At 41.2% G+C, this 12854-nt stretch overlaps 1 protein-coding gene and 1 pseudogene across 2 annotated transcripts in view; one reads left to right on the forward strand and one right to left on the reverse strand.

Moving 5' to 3' along the window:
• RAB3C (RAB3C, member RAS oncogene family) overlaps positions 1 to 12854 on the forward strand; it is a 289684-nt gene that overhangs the window by 23643 nt on the left and 253187 nt on the right. The gene's annotated exons all lie outside the window — the stretch shown is intronic.
• On the reverse strand, positions 9443 to 9903 carry LOC113929271 (annotated as a pseudogene).

Below are 12854 nucleotides of genomic sequence, written 5' to 3' on the forward strand. Positions count from 1 at the left end.
AGCCTTGGAATAAATGTCATTGTTAATTTGTACTTAGTTATAAACTTTGTATTCCATTAATACATTTATGAATCCCTTTATCCTTCACTGAGTTAACATTTCTAATTGCATTTTTATATTATTATCATTTTTATGATTCTCAAATCAAAAATTTTGAAAATTTTAGAGATTCCAAGTACTTGGTCTGATTCTTTCTTTCTTTTTTTTTTTGTATGTCTGCTTAATGCTATTATGAATATATTGGACAGAAATTTAGTGTGGTTTTTCACTTTAATTGGAGAAAGGTATTTCACAGCTGGGGTCTGTATAATTTTGCTTCTAATTTTAAAAATAGTTTAGCTTTGAGAAAGTCTATATAGAGTGGATGTCTTCCCAATGAGAAGATTGAAAAATAATAGAGCATCAATCACTAAGATGAATATCACCTGTATTTATTTTTAGTGTTTAGATTACTAGTATGAGAGCATTGAGGCTTATAGCAATTTGCAAAGCAAAAAGTGCTGGCAGTTATTGAAATTAGACTCTGTAGATCGCCAGACTTGACAGTGTGGTTCCCCTGAATAAATGGCAACTTCCCTTGTTTAAAGAAAGCACACGGGTATCCTTTTTCAGTTGGGTCTGCATTATTTAAGTCTAAAAATCAGAGTTTACTCTAACGAATGAAGACTTAACTTGAAAAAGCCTTAGCTTATGGGGAGGGTATGTGCTATGGTGAGCGCTGTGAATTGTGTAAGACTGTTGAATCACAGACCTGTACCTCTGAAACAAATAATACATTATATGTTAAAAAAAGAAGAAGAAGAAGAAGATAGCAGGAAGGGAAGAATGAAGGGGGGTATTAGAGGGGGAGACGAACCATGAGAGACTGGACTCTGAGAAACAAACTGAGGGTTCTAGAGGGGAGAGGGGTGGGGGGATGGGTTAGCCTGGTGATGCGTATTAAAGAGGGCACGTTCTGCATGGAGCACTGGGTGTTATACGCAAACAATGAATCATGGAACACTACATCAAAAACTAATGATGAAATGTATGGGGATTAACATAACATAATAATTAAAAAAAAATCTGAAAAAAAAAAAAGAAAAAGCCATAGCTTAGTTAGGTAATAATAGGTTTAAATGAGCCAGGGGAAGGTAGGCAGGAGGCAGAGGGCATTACTGTTTGCATTGCCCTTTATCACTCCTTGTCTTTCGGCTTCTTCTCTTCCTCTCTCCCCATCTCCCTCCCTTCTTCATTTCTGAAGCTCTGGCCCAGGCTGAGTTAATTGGAAACGGATTCTCAGCATGTTCAGAGTCTAGGGCTGCCGCACACAGATACACACAGTTATACAGTGGTCAAGGGCACCAGCCACAGGGTCGAGTGGGGCCATTCTCCAGCTGGAGTACCACTTGTTGAGCATTATGCTCTCCCTAACGGGCACATTTTCCTTTTCACAAAGGTGCCATCTGTTTGTCAAATATGTGCTGCTGGACCACATGCAAGTAAAGGGGATTCTGATTCCATATAGTAACCATGTATGCAGGGTGTAACTAGTCAGAATCTAATACAAGAGAAGGACTTGGAAACCCAGAGAAGGCTACAAGCCTTGCTTCCTTAGGTGAGGCATGGAGGAAAACAGTGTTTTAAAATATAGGTGTTATTATTATTTAAGTATGGCAGGGCCAACAGATCTGGAGACAACTGCCATTGAAAACATAGTTTGTTATATACTCATGGATGCATGAGTCTACTCACGAGAAGGAGGCATGGGCTGGGGGGCCCAAGGGGAATGAGGGGAATCACCAGGGTGGGTCAGGAGGTGGGTGTGTGTGTGTGACAAGAGCCTCTGTTGTGGTTTCTGTGGTGGGAATGGGCACAGCGGGGTCAGCAGGTTTAGGATTGCTAGTTTGAAGAATTCCAGCAGACCCTGGGGGGCATAGATGCTGTCCCTGGTTTTCTGGCACCTGGCCCTGGGGTGATTAGGGCAGGTGGAGAGTGGCCCAAAGTGGGAGAGCCCAGTAAGGGAGGTGGTTGGGGATTCAGAGCTCTGGATTCATTCATTTGCATTTGAAAAATGAGCTGCCTGTGAGTCCTTTAATGTCTCCAGGAATTGGCTAACTCTGAGAGGGGCTGTCCCTCCTGAGTCCACAAGGCCCCAGGTGTCAAAACATCAGAATACAGAGAATGAAAGACATCCTTAATACAGAAGGCAGGTTCTTGGAGCCCCAGGATGGCTTCTGTCATTGACTCTCTGTCACTGATACTCTGACAAATGCTTGTGATTTCAAATACTCTCGCCACAGGCTCTGTGCATTTCTGGGTCTGATATTTGGAGACCTAGAATGTTGGGTCAGGAAAAGTTCTTACACGTTTTCTGGCTTAACCCCTTGTTTGATGATATGACTGATAGAGCATCATTTCTTGAACCCAGTTTTGACCCACAGAGTAAGAACTTCATGTTTGTATGCATTTTAGAATTTATTTTTCTCCATGAAGGAAGGTGGTATTATTAGCCCAATTTTATAGATGAAGAAACAGAGAATCAGAAAGATAAAGGAATTTGCCCAAAGTGTTAGAGACAGGATTCCCACCAGGGCACTCTATCCAAAGCACATATATACTTGACTACATGGTGTAAATGAGGTCCAAGAAGGCCACGTGATTTCTTTGAGCTCTTTAGTCTATCCAATCTGAAATCCTACATATGTTAATCCTTAGCAAGTACTTTTTCTACACTATGTAATTGCTCCATGTTTTCCCCTGATTCTTCATTACCTGTTCCAAGAAATTATTTATGGTTGCAGAAAGAAATCAGTTGTTTTGCTTTTAACTTACTATCCACCAGCACGAGTGGGTTGTGCATTATCTGTGCTATCTATAAAACACATAGATATACACAGCAGGAGGGATTAGAACACATTCAACTAGCTTCTTCCTTCTACATTTCTGGAATGCCTGTTCTACTGTTGAGGAACGTGCATATAAAGAAGAGTATGTGGAAGGAAGAGCCTGAGTAAAATGGAATGGGAAAATATTTCCACCTGTAATCTTTGCATTTGGTGCTCATTTAGCCTAATCACTGTGCCCACTGATTTCAGGATGGTGTTCAGATTCTTTCATCTAGTTATAAGGAGCCAACATTTTCTGCTCAGGTAAATTCCTTAAGAGAACCACTGAAGCCAGCGGCAGCTGTCAAAACCATTACTGGTACTGTCATTTGTATATTCTTTCCCCCCTTCACATATCTTCTAACTTAGCATCTGCTTTCCCTGAGAGATTGAGAAAGGCAATGTTTGGTTTCATTCCTGAGAGGAAGTTGATGCTTGTGTGTGAAATGTCAAGATGCATGATAACATTCACTCTCTCAGGCAGCCGAAATCAGCAACTCCTTCAATCCCACTGTGTTTAAACCACTTTCTTAACATTGACAAAATGGGAAGAATGGTAAAGACTTTGTTCCTGTTCCAGTGGAGATAACCAGCTATGTGGGAAGACAGGACAACAAACAGAAGAAAGGAGCACCCTGTGGGTCATGAAATGAGTGTCCCCAAGGGGCAGAGTGGTCCAGCAGCATGAGCAGGGACTTCAGGCTCTGCCGGTCTGGGGTTCCCGCGCTGACTCTGATCTCACTAGCTGTGACCTCAAGGCCTGACTTCTCTGAGCCTCATTGTACTCATTTGTGAAATGAGAGAAAACACCTATACCCCTTCCCTGCTAAGTATTTGCCATAACAAATGCTTATGATTGTTCAATACTTGGCACAAATTAACAATAAATGTTAGTTTTCTTGTTTCCTAAAAATAGTGTACCAACCTGTAGACTTTTATGCTCAATCAAATAATTTAATCAAATCAAATATCTGTTGGGTGCCTACTATGGGGTAGGCACTGTTCTAGGTGCTGGGGACATAATGATAAAGGATACACAGGGTCTGCCATAGGAGCCAACCATTGGATGGGGAAGTAGAGAATGAAGAGAGAATTCCATCTGCTGTGATAAATGCTCTGGAGGCGTGAACATAGGGTACACAGGAAAGAAGCCTAAACCAGGCTTGGGGACTTTGGGAAGGCCTCCCAAGGGCATCTACATCTGAGACATGAACTGGCAAATGAAGTAGAATTATGTATTCACTGAATCACTCATTCAGTGACTCAATCCACATGTATTGAGTTTTTACTATGGACCAGACACTGAAGGAATTTGAGATTGAACGTAAATACTCAGAAACTCTAGATTGTGATGGTGCTGTGGATAAATAATCAGAAACCTCTGATAAATGAAAGACAGCAATAGGGGAGGGGAAACTTGTTTTCGTTACATTATCAAGAAAGGTTTATATGAGCTAACTGAGCTGAGACCCAAAGGGTGAGAAGGAGCTGGATATTGAAGAGGGATGAGTGTTCTTGTTCTCCTCCTCTCTCTCTCTCTCTCTCTCTCTCTCTCTCCCTCCCCCTATCTCTCCTTCCCTCCCCTCCCCTGCCCCTATTTCAAAAGTGAGAGTTTTTGTTTTCTGGGTTTTTTTTTCCACCATAGCTTCATGTAGAGTGTTTGTTGCTTACTCTATGTTTATCAGATCTTGACTGTTCAGATTCTGAGCAGGTGGATTTAGATTATTGGAACCTATAGCATTTACAGTTTGGCAGTCTTCTTTAAGGAACAAGATATAAAAATGCATTCCTTTTGCGAAAGTATCAGAAAGCAGATGATTGTGTGAACCCATTGCTGACACCTCTTGGAAGGATCCTAAAGCTTAATCTTCAGTCATCTTCATGGCAGTTCACTGCTGCTTTTGCAGAAATTTTACCTGCAGGTCTGGAGGGACTAAAAGACACACATGGCTGCTAAGGATCAGTTACAACTGCAAGAGAGGAACGTACAGTGGGAGTATGTGGGCATAGGTGTGTTGGAGCAGTGGGACAGAGATGGGACATTGGGGCGGGACACCAGATTCCTGGGGCAAATGACATTCAATGATCCCTGATGTGCCAGGTATAGTTGAATTTGTTTATGAGTGTCAAGTCATGCCATCCTCACAGAAACCTATGAGACAGATGTCATTTTTATCTTCAGTTTACAGATGAGGAAACTGAGGCACAAAGAAGGTGAATAACTCACCCAGGGTCTCAAGCTAACAAGTAGTTAGCAGATCACAGTGTGAGGGCCCCCTAGCTTTGGAGGCTTTTCTCTTAACCCATTCTGCTACACCCTTTCTCTCTAAGTGCCACTTTTGAGTCATTCTCTGGGTGAGCCACTGAGCACATTTTATTTTTATTTTTTTATTTTATTTTTTTAAGTAGATTTTATTTTTTAAAAGATTTTGTTTATTTGAGAGAGAGAGCAAGAAAGAGAGAGAGAGTGCGTGAGCCAGGGGAGGGTCAGGGAAGCAGACTCCCCACAGAGCAGAGAGCCTGATGTGGGACTCGATCCCAGAACTCTGGGATCATGACCTGAGCTGAAGGCAGAGCCACCCAGCCGCCTGAGCACATTTTATTTTTATTGCTTATGACAACCTCAAAATGTTGGTGTTAGCGTAGATTTTTTAAAACATATGAGGAAACCAAGACTCAGAGAGATTGAATAATTTTCTGCTGGCCACATAGCTTTTCCCCCTTGCCTTTAGAGTAACTTTGAACATTTTAACTCTTGGATTAAAAAAACATCAGGAGGTAGCCAAAATCAACGGAGTAAATTTTTTCCAGAAATGTATCCTGACCATAAATATCCCATCCAGATTGTTATCTTTTGTCGTTCCCCAGTCATCCCAGTTCCTACGGGACTTCTGGCCAAGACTGCTGCACTCCAGTCTTCTAAAAATGGGAATACCAGCTTTAGTACCAGAGAATGGGGATTCAGCATAAGCAAGGTTCCAGATAATGGAATATTTAAATTGCCAAAACCTGAAACAAATTAAACATTGTAATGAAATTCTTTTTGCGTTGCACATTTACTTAACTTTGGGGGACAGAAAAGATAAGCCAATTTGTCTTGACTTCTCAGGAATATCAGTATGAGTCCTTCAGGGATGACTCCTCCACTCAGCGGTCACCAGGTGATATTTTCCCTGGTCTCAGGTCATTTTATACTAGTTTTTCTTTCTTCAGTATCACCTTGCCCCCTTTCATGTTTTCAGTTGCTTTCCTTTGCCCTTCTAATTTTTTTTACTTCCATGATTATCATTTTATAAAATCACATTCCCTGTCATTAGGTGACTTGGGATCATCACAGTGGGTCAGAGCGAGAGTAAGAGGATCTTTTTATTGACATGCATGACTTTTAGGGTAAGGATGCTGGAAAGTCTAACTGACCTCTCAGAAGCCTCCTTTTGCTACTGTGTTGTTATCTCCATGTATTTATCAACCACAATGTTAAATCTGCCTGATCACATGGGTATTATTTTAACCTTAGGCCTATTCTAGGCTTACTTGTATCTAAACTCCCCAAAGATGGCAATATCATGTAGTGATTTTGTCATTAAGAATGGGCTCTGAAGCTAGGCTGTCTGAATTCATATTTTAGTCCTAAGACTTATGAGTGTTGTGAGGGCAAGTTAATTAACTTCTCTGTGCCTCAGTGTTTCTATCTGTAAACTGGGGAAAAGAAAAATACTTTGCTTATAACCTTTCTGTAAAGAGCAAGTAAAATGATGTTTCTAAAGTTCTTAGCATAGGACTACCTGACGCATTGTGTGTGCTCAATAAAGAAGTCATTTTTATTTCTCTCAACCTTCATTTTACCAATATTGACCTCACCTGTCTAACTCCATACTTTCTGTAACTGTAAATAGGCTTTTTGAGCCATAAATTTCTAGTTCCAAGGTAGGTAGACATTTATACGAAGAACTTAATTTTGGTGTTCTAACAGGGTAATGAAATAAATATCCAAGTAGACTGACAAGGTGAAGCATCGTTAGAACACCTGGGTTTCTCTCACCAGCCCAGAGGAAATTTTGATATGCCGAAGTGAGGTGTTTTGTGGCATTTAGAGCCACAATTTAGATAAAGTCATCAACTGCGCAGGGAAGGCAAACCCATACAGCTTGTTTAAGTGCTCATGAAATTAATATCCTTCTCTATAGCAAAAACAATTATAAATCATTGAAATCATGGAGAGCTCTTACTAAAACACTGGGTCATAATTTCCTCAGGATATTGCCTAGTGATACTGACAGCTTCTGATTTAAGCTGTAAGTTATGTCTGTGTCACCAAGTGTCATTGTTATTTTTCTTTTTTTTAAGATTTTATTTATTTATTTGACAGAGAGATAGCACAAGTAGGCAGAGTGACAGGCAGAGGGAGAGGGAGAAGCAGGCTCTCTGCTGAGCAGGAACCCCGACGCGGGGCTCCATCCCAGGACCCTGGGATCATGACCTGAGCCGAAGGTAGCTGCCCAACCGACTGAGCCACCCAGGCACCCCAGTTCAGTATCACTTTAAACAAATCATCAGAAAAATAACAGTGATGGAGCACCTGGTTGGCTCAGTCAGTTGGGCGGCTATCTTCGGCTCAGGTCATGATCCCAGTGTCCTGGGATCGAGCCCTGCCTCAGGCTCCCTGCTCGGCGGGGAGCCTTCTTCTCCCTTTCTCTCTGCTTGATGCTCCTCCTGTTTGTGCTCCCTCTTTCTCTGTCAAATAAATAAATAAAATCCTAAAAAAATTAAGTGATACTGAACTGACCAGTTGTTCTGGCATTCTATAAACACAGCTGAAATCTGGGGGCCAGTGAAGCATTATAATTACTCCATATTTATTTCTCAAGTCAGATTTAAGGAAAAAGCACAGCATTTCCCAAGCTGGATAACACTTATTTTCAGCTAGGAATGCTCTTATTTTCCCTCAACTTTTGCTCTCATAGCACTACCTTTGCTAGTCCTGGGCATTGCCACTGTGATAAGCCAACCAGCAAGTTAAAAGAAATAGCAACCCAAGCATCAGTTGATACAGATTACTTTGCTCAACCTGCTAATGGACACGAAGAAATGGAAGGCATGGTCTCCACCTTCAAAAAGTTTACAATCTTTGAAAACAACTTAGTCAATCTTAGAATGTCTACAAAGCATCATATGCAAGATTACAGAGTATAAACTAAAAATAAAAATAAAAAGGAGACATAAAATTAAAAAGGGTTGAAGTGGATGAATGTATCAACAATGTTTGGGAGAGAAACACACCGAACAATTTTGGAGAGTTTATTGATTTTACAAAGGTATCTGTAGGATTTAGGGAAGCAATAAGGGATGGTGCAGACCCCAGGGCTATTACCACCGCCTTGGACTGATGGAAAGGGGAACCAGAAAGAGCCATAGCTGGAGTGGTAGAAGAGGCTGAAGAGGTCCTGTGGATTGTAGCCTTGGTCTTTTTGAATAACACAGCCTCTGCCAGTCAATCACTCAGCAGAGAAGTAGCCAAGGGAAGAAACACTCAGATCTCTCATTCCTCCTGCCCTCTGACTTTTTGCCTGTATCTTTCATTGGCTGAGCGCCCTGGGTAGCCAGCAAAGGAGCTTTGTTTTAGCAATTCACTGAAGTTAGGCGCCTACAGCACAAAGTAAGATGGAACTGGGTGAAGTGGGTGTTTAGCACAATGCAGTAGTTTTGTTTGTTTATTTGAGAGAAAGTGAGAGTAGAGAGATCACAGAGGGAGAGGGAGAATTAGAAGCAGACTCACCACTGAGCAGAGAGCTCGATGCGGGACTCAATCCCAGGACCCTGAGATCATGACCTGAGCTTAACTGACTGAGCCACCCAGGCATCCCAAAAAGATAGTTTTGGATTAATATTTTCCATATAAAACAATTCATTCTAAATAAGAAGGTGTAGAAGAATTTGAATTATAGACGTTACATGGCATTGTCTTCATATGTTCATACTCCTGATAATTTGAATAATATGGTACATTTCACACTTCTCTTTTGTTTGCTTTCACCTTCCACATGGTCCTCCTTTATTGTTCCAGTGGGCATTCATTGGATAAGTCTACTGAAACGCAAGATATTGCTAATGAGTTGGCACTTTGAACACATATATGGCCATTAATGTCTGCTTTGGAAGGAAATCCATTAATATTCATTCAAAACTGAATGAGTGTCTGTGTGGGAAAAAAAAAAATACCGGTGAGCCCAGGGCCTTTATCTAATTCTCTTAGAGGTGCTTCAGTATCCTCTGAAAAGGGAAAACAAATGGTCTGAGAACTTGGGCAACAAAAGCCATTGGGAAGTATGGTTTAGTCACAGAGAGGCCAGGAAAACCTGTGTGCTACACAAGTTGAAGAATTCAGAGTTTGCCCTCTGCTCTGTGAGGCTGCATAAACATGTTCCCTCCCAAATGCCAACTATGACCCATGCTGACCTCTAACACATGTGTCTCCAAAGGAAGAACAAGGCAATGTATTTTTTTCATAAAGCTAAATTATTCAATTTTATGAAACCTATCACATTAAAGTAATATTATTTAATTCCTTCCCACTCTTTTTTTTTTTTTTTTGACTGAACTAAGTGGCTTTACTGGGGAGAGCCAGGATTACAATGGACTTAAGAGTTGGCATTGGGGCCCTTCTTCTTGCCAAAAGTGGGCACAACGTTGACGAAGCGCCAGTTGTACTGCATCCGCCACTTGGCTCGACCTGTCTTCTTCTTTTTCTCCTGTTTGGCTACCTTGGGAGTCTGCCCTCTTACTTTCCCAGCATGGGCCAGAGAGCCATGGACTTTACCTCCAACCATGCAGACAGCTACTTCCAGAGTGGTCAGAGCTCCACTCCACACTGACCTAGGGTAGCCTCATCCTCCAGGGGCATGCCTGCCAGGAGCATGACTTCATCTTCTGGAGCGATGCCCTCCAGGGAGGCTACGTGAGCCTTGATCTGGGCAGCCATCTCCTGGCCGGTCACCTCGAGGGTGTGTAGTTCCTGGGCGCGGACCAAGAGCTGCATGCCCGCGACTGAACCGCGGGCACCGCAGCCACTACCGCAAAGATGGAGTCGAGAAAGAGCCCACTCTTTTGGTAATCTAATAGATGGTGCGTTTCTTCTTAAACCTTTCTGGGGGGAAAATATGGCAGTCCTCATAAATACAATACCCGTTTGTATTTATTTATTATTATTTTATTATTTTTAAAGATTTTATTTATTTATTTGACAGAGAGGGACACAGCGAGAGAGGGAACATGAGCAGGGGAAGCAGGGGGAGTAGGAGAGGGAGAAGCAGGCTTCCCGCGGAGCAGGGAGCCCAATGCGGGGCTCGATCCCACGACCCTGGGATCACGACCTAAGCCGAAGGCAGACGCTTAACCGACTGAACCACCCAGGCGCCCCTGTATTTATTTATTATTTACATTATTTTGGCCTTAAAAGCCCAAATGTCTGGGAATCAGTAATGTGGGTGTTTGTGTGGCTACACCCCTCCTGAGCTGAGCATTGTGGAGAGAATAGCCACATAACCAGGCAGTCACTGTGTTTTAGTGACACATTCGTCAACATGACTTTGTCCTAAAAGACCAGGCGTGGTGGTTACTATGTGTTGTGCAAAGTGCTAAACCCTGGAGGAGAGGGAACTAAGGGTTTCTATGCTTCCTATCTTCTGGTGATTTACAGGATAATGGTATCACCCACCGCAAGTATGGTGATACACGAAGAGCCACCAATGAGGAAAGCAAAGACCATTTATATTGATTTTGATACAGCCAGGGAGTCAGCCACAGTCACTTGTATTTTGTCAGAAAGTGAAAGGCAGGCAGAGAAGTGGGAAAGCTTTCTAGTGGTAGAAAGGGATGTCTCCAGGTATTTACTGATTGGAGGCTATTAGCAGGGGACATGGTAGATGAGCAAACTAGAAGTGGGGCATCCTTTATGATTGGTTAGGGATGCATGTTTGACTTTTTTTTGGAGGTCCTAAGTTGGCCGTAGGGACAAGTTGTCAGTTATTAATCAAGTCCTGACCTTTTTGGGCCAACCGTTACAGAAATTATCTCATTTCATGGATTGTCACTAAAAGTAGCAATCTAGCCCTGCAAGTCTGACTTACAGCAGACTGGCATCCTTGGTTGCTTACTGGACATAAAGGGGTTGGTTTCCTGGACAGATTGTTGCAGTTTGTGGGTCTAAGTTCTATTTTTATATATGGTCTGTGCATTGTCTGTTTCTATGTTCAGTCTTATAAGTAAGCCAAAGACAAGGCCAGCTTTAATAAGAGCAACAAGAGAGCACGAGGAAAGATCATGGGTTTTGGTGTCTGACGGTTTGATTCTGGGCAAATTATCTAACTCCATTATGTCTTGGTTTCATTTTCTATAAAACAAAGATAATAATCTTTGCCTGTAGGGTTGTTCTGAAGAATAACATAGTCTATGTAATGCGCCTTGTATGGTTCTCATAATTTTTTGGACCCATTTACACCCTTAAAAATTATTGAGGACCCCAAAAAGCCTGCATATTTGTGGGTTACATCTATTGATATTTACTATATTAGAAATTAAAATGGAAAATTTTAAATATTTATTGGTTCATTTTAAAATAACAGTAAGCATATTATCTGTAAACATAAATTACACAATTTTAATGAAAAATAACTACATTTTGAAAAACAAAAGAAATAGTGAGAAGAGTGACATTGTTTTATATGTTTGCAAATTTCTTTAATGTTTGGTTTAATTGAGGACAGTTGGATTTTTGTATCTGCTTGCTCATTCATCTGCTGCTATAGCTAATGTCACGTCACATGACATGTGAAAGAATGAGAATGAAAAATGCAAATTTATTTTTTTAATTAATTTTGACCTCAGAGACCTTCTGAAAGGGTTTGGGGGCTTCCAGACCACATTTTGAGTACCACTCTTCTAGGCCTCAAAAAATTATTAATAATATTAGCAGAAGATTATGGCACTATTGACCCATATTTGAAAGGTACATGTTTATAGAGAAGTACTGCTTTATACTCCCACATGCTGGCATATAAAAGAAAGGAGATCCTCTGACAATAGATGGCTTTCCTGAAAATCAGGTTTGAGGATCAGAGCAAAGGATGCAAATCTTTGCAAATGGAGGACAAGCCAGAAGGAAGTTTTTATTTTTCAGCAGTATCTGAATGAGAGAATGAGTAAATGAAAGCTCATACCCATACCTTTTATACCTAGCTGTTATCAACAATATGACAACAGTAAGTGGCACAGACTGGAACATAGGTCCTGCTCAGATCTGGCTCACTGGAGCAAGAATCTTGCCTAATTTTGGGAAGAGAGGCAGGCAACAAGTATGGCGGACCCTCTTCCAGCTCTTACTTAATTTACAAACTGGAAAACTGGAAAAACCATTTGATTTCTTGGCTATATTCTCAGAGAGAGCCTTGCTGGTAAAGTCAAGCTCCTTAATTCTGAAATCCTAGTCTTTCAAAGTTTATCAGAAGCTGAATATTAATTAATACTACGTTACCCATGACTGATACACATGACTGATAGACTAACTCTCAAATATCCTAAGGGTATTTGAATTTTAAAACAGTACCTTGTTAACTAAAGGAATGAAGGAACTTTTAGCAGCAAGTGTCTTAGTGGGGCCACCTTCCCTGGACTCTTCAACTTAGACCAGCTGTGTGAAAGGCTGACCGAGAGGCTTAAGGCACTTTGTTGACCCTTTATGATAATTGTGGGGGAAAATGGGCTTATAGAAATCATTTCATTTTGTTTTAGCCAATAGATCTGTCCTCCTTGCTTTTTAATATAGTAGTGTTTTTGTTTTCCTTCATATTTTGCAAAGCAATTACCCCCTGGGTCAAGACAAAGCTCAGAATGTTTCATCTTTACTGCTTACTTCTTCACAAATTTATAATCTATTGGAAACAAGAGAGTGAGAATTGAAAGTGTTTTTCTCACTTTGCTCTATGGCTAGCT

Source organism: Zalophus californianus, chromosome 5, assembly GCF_009762305.2.
Source record: "Zalophus californianus isolate mZalCal1 chromosome 5, mZalCal1.pri.v2, whole genome shotgun sequence".
NCBI lineage: Eukaryota > Metazoa > Chordata > Mammalia > Carnivora > Otariidae > Zalophus > Zalophus californianus.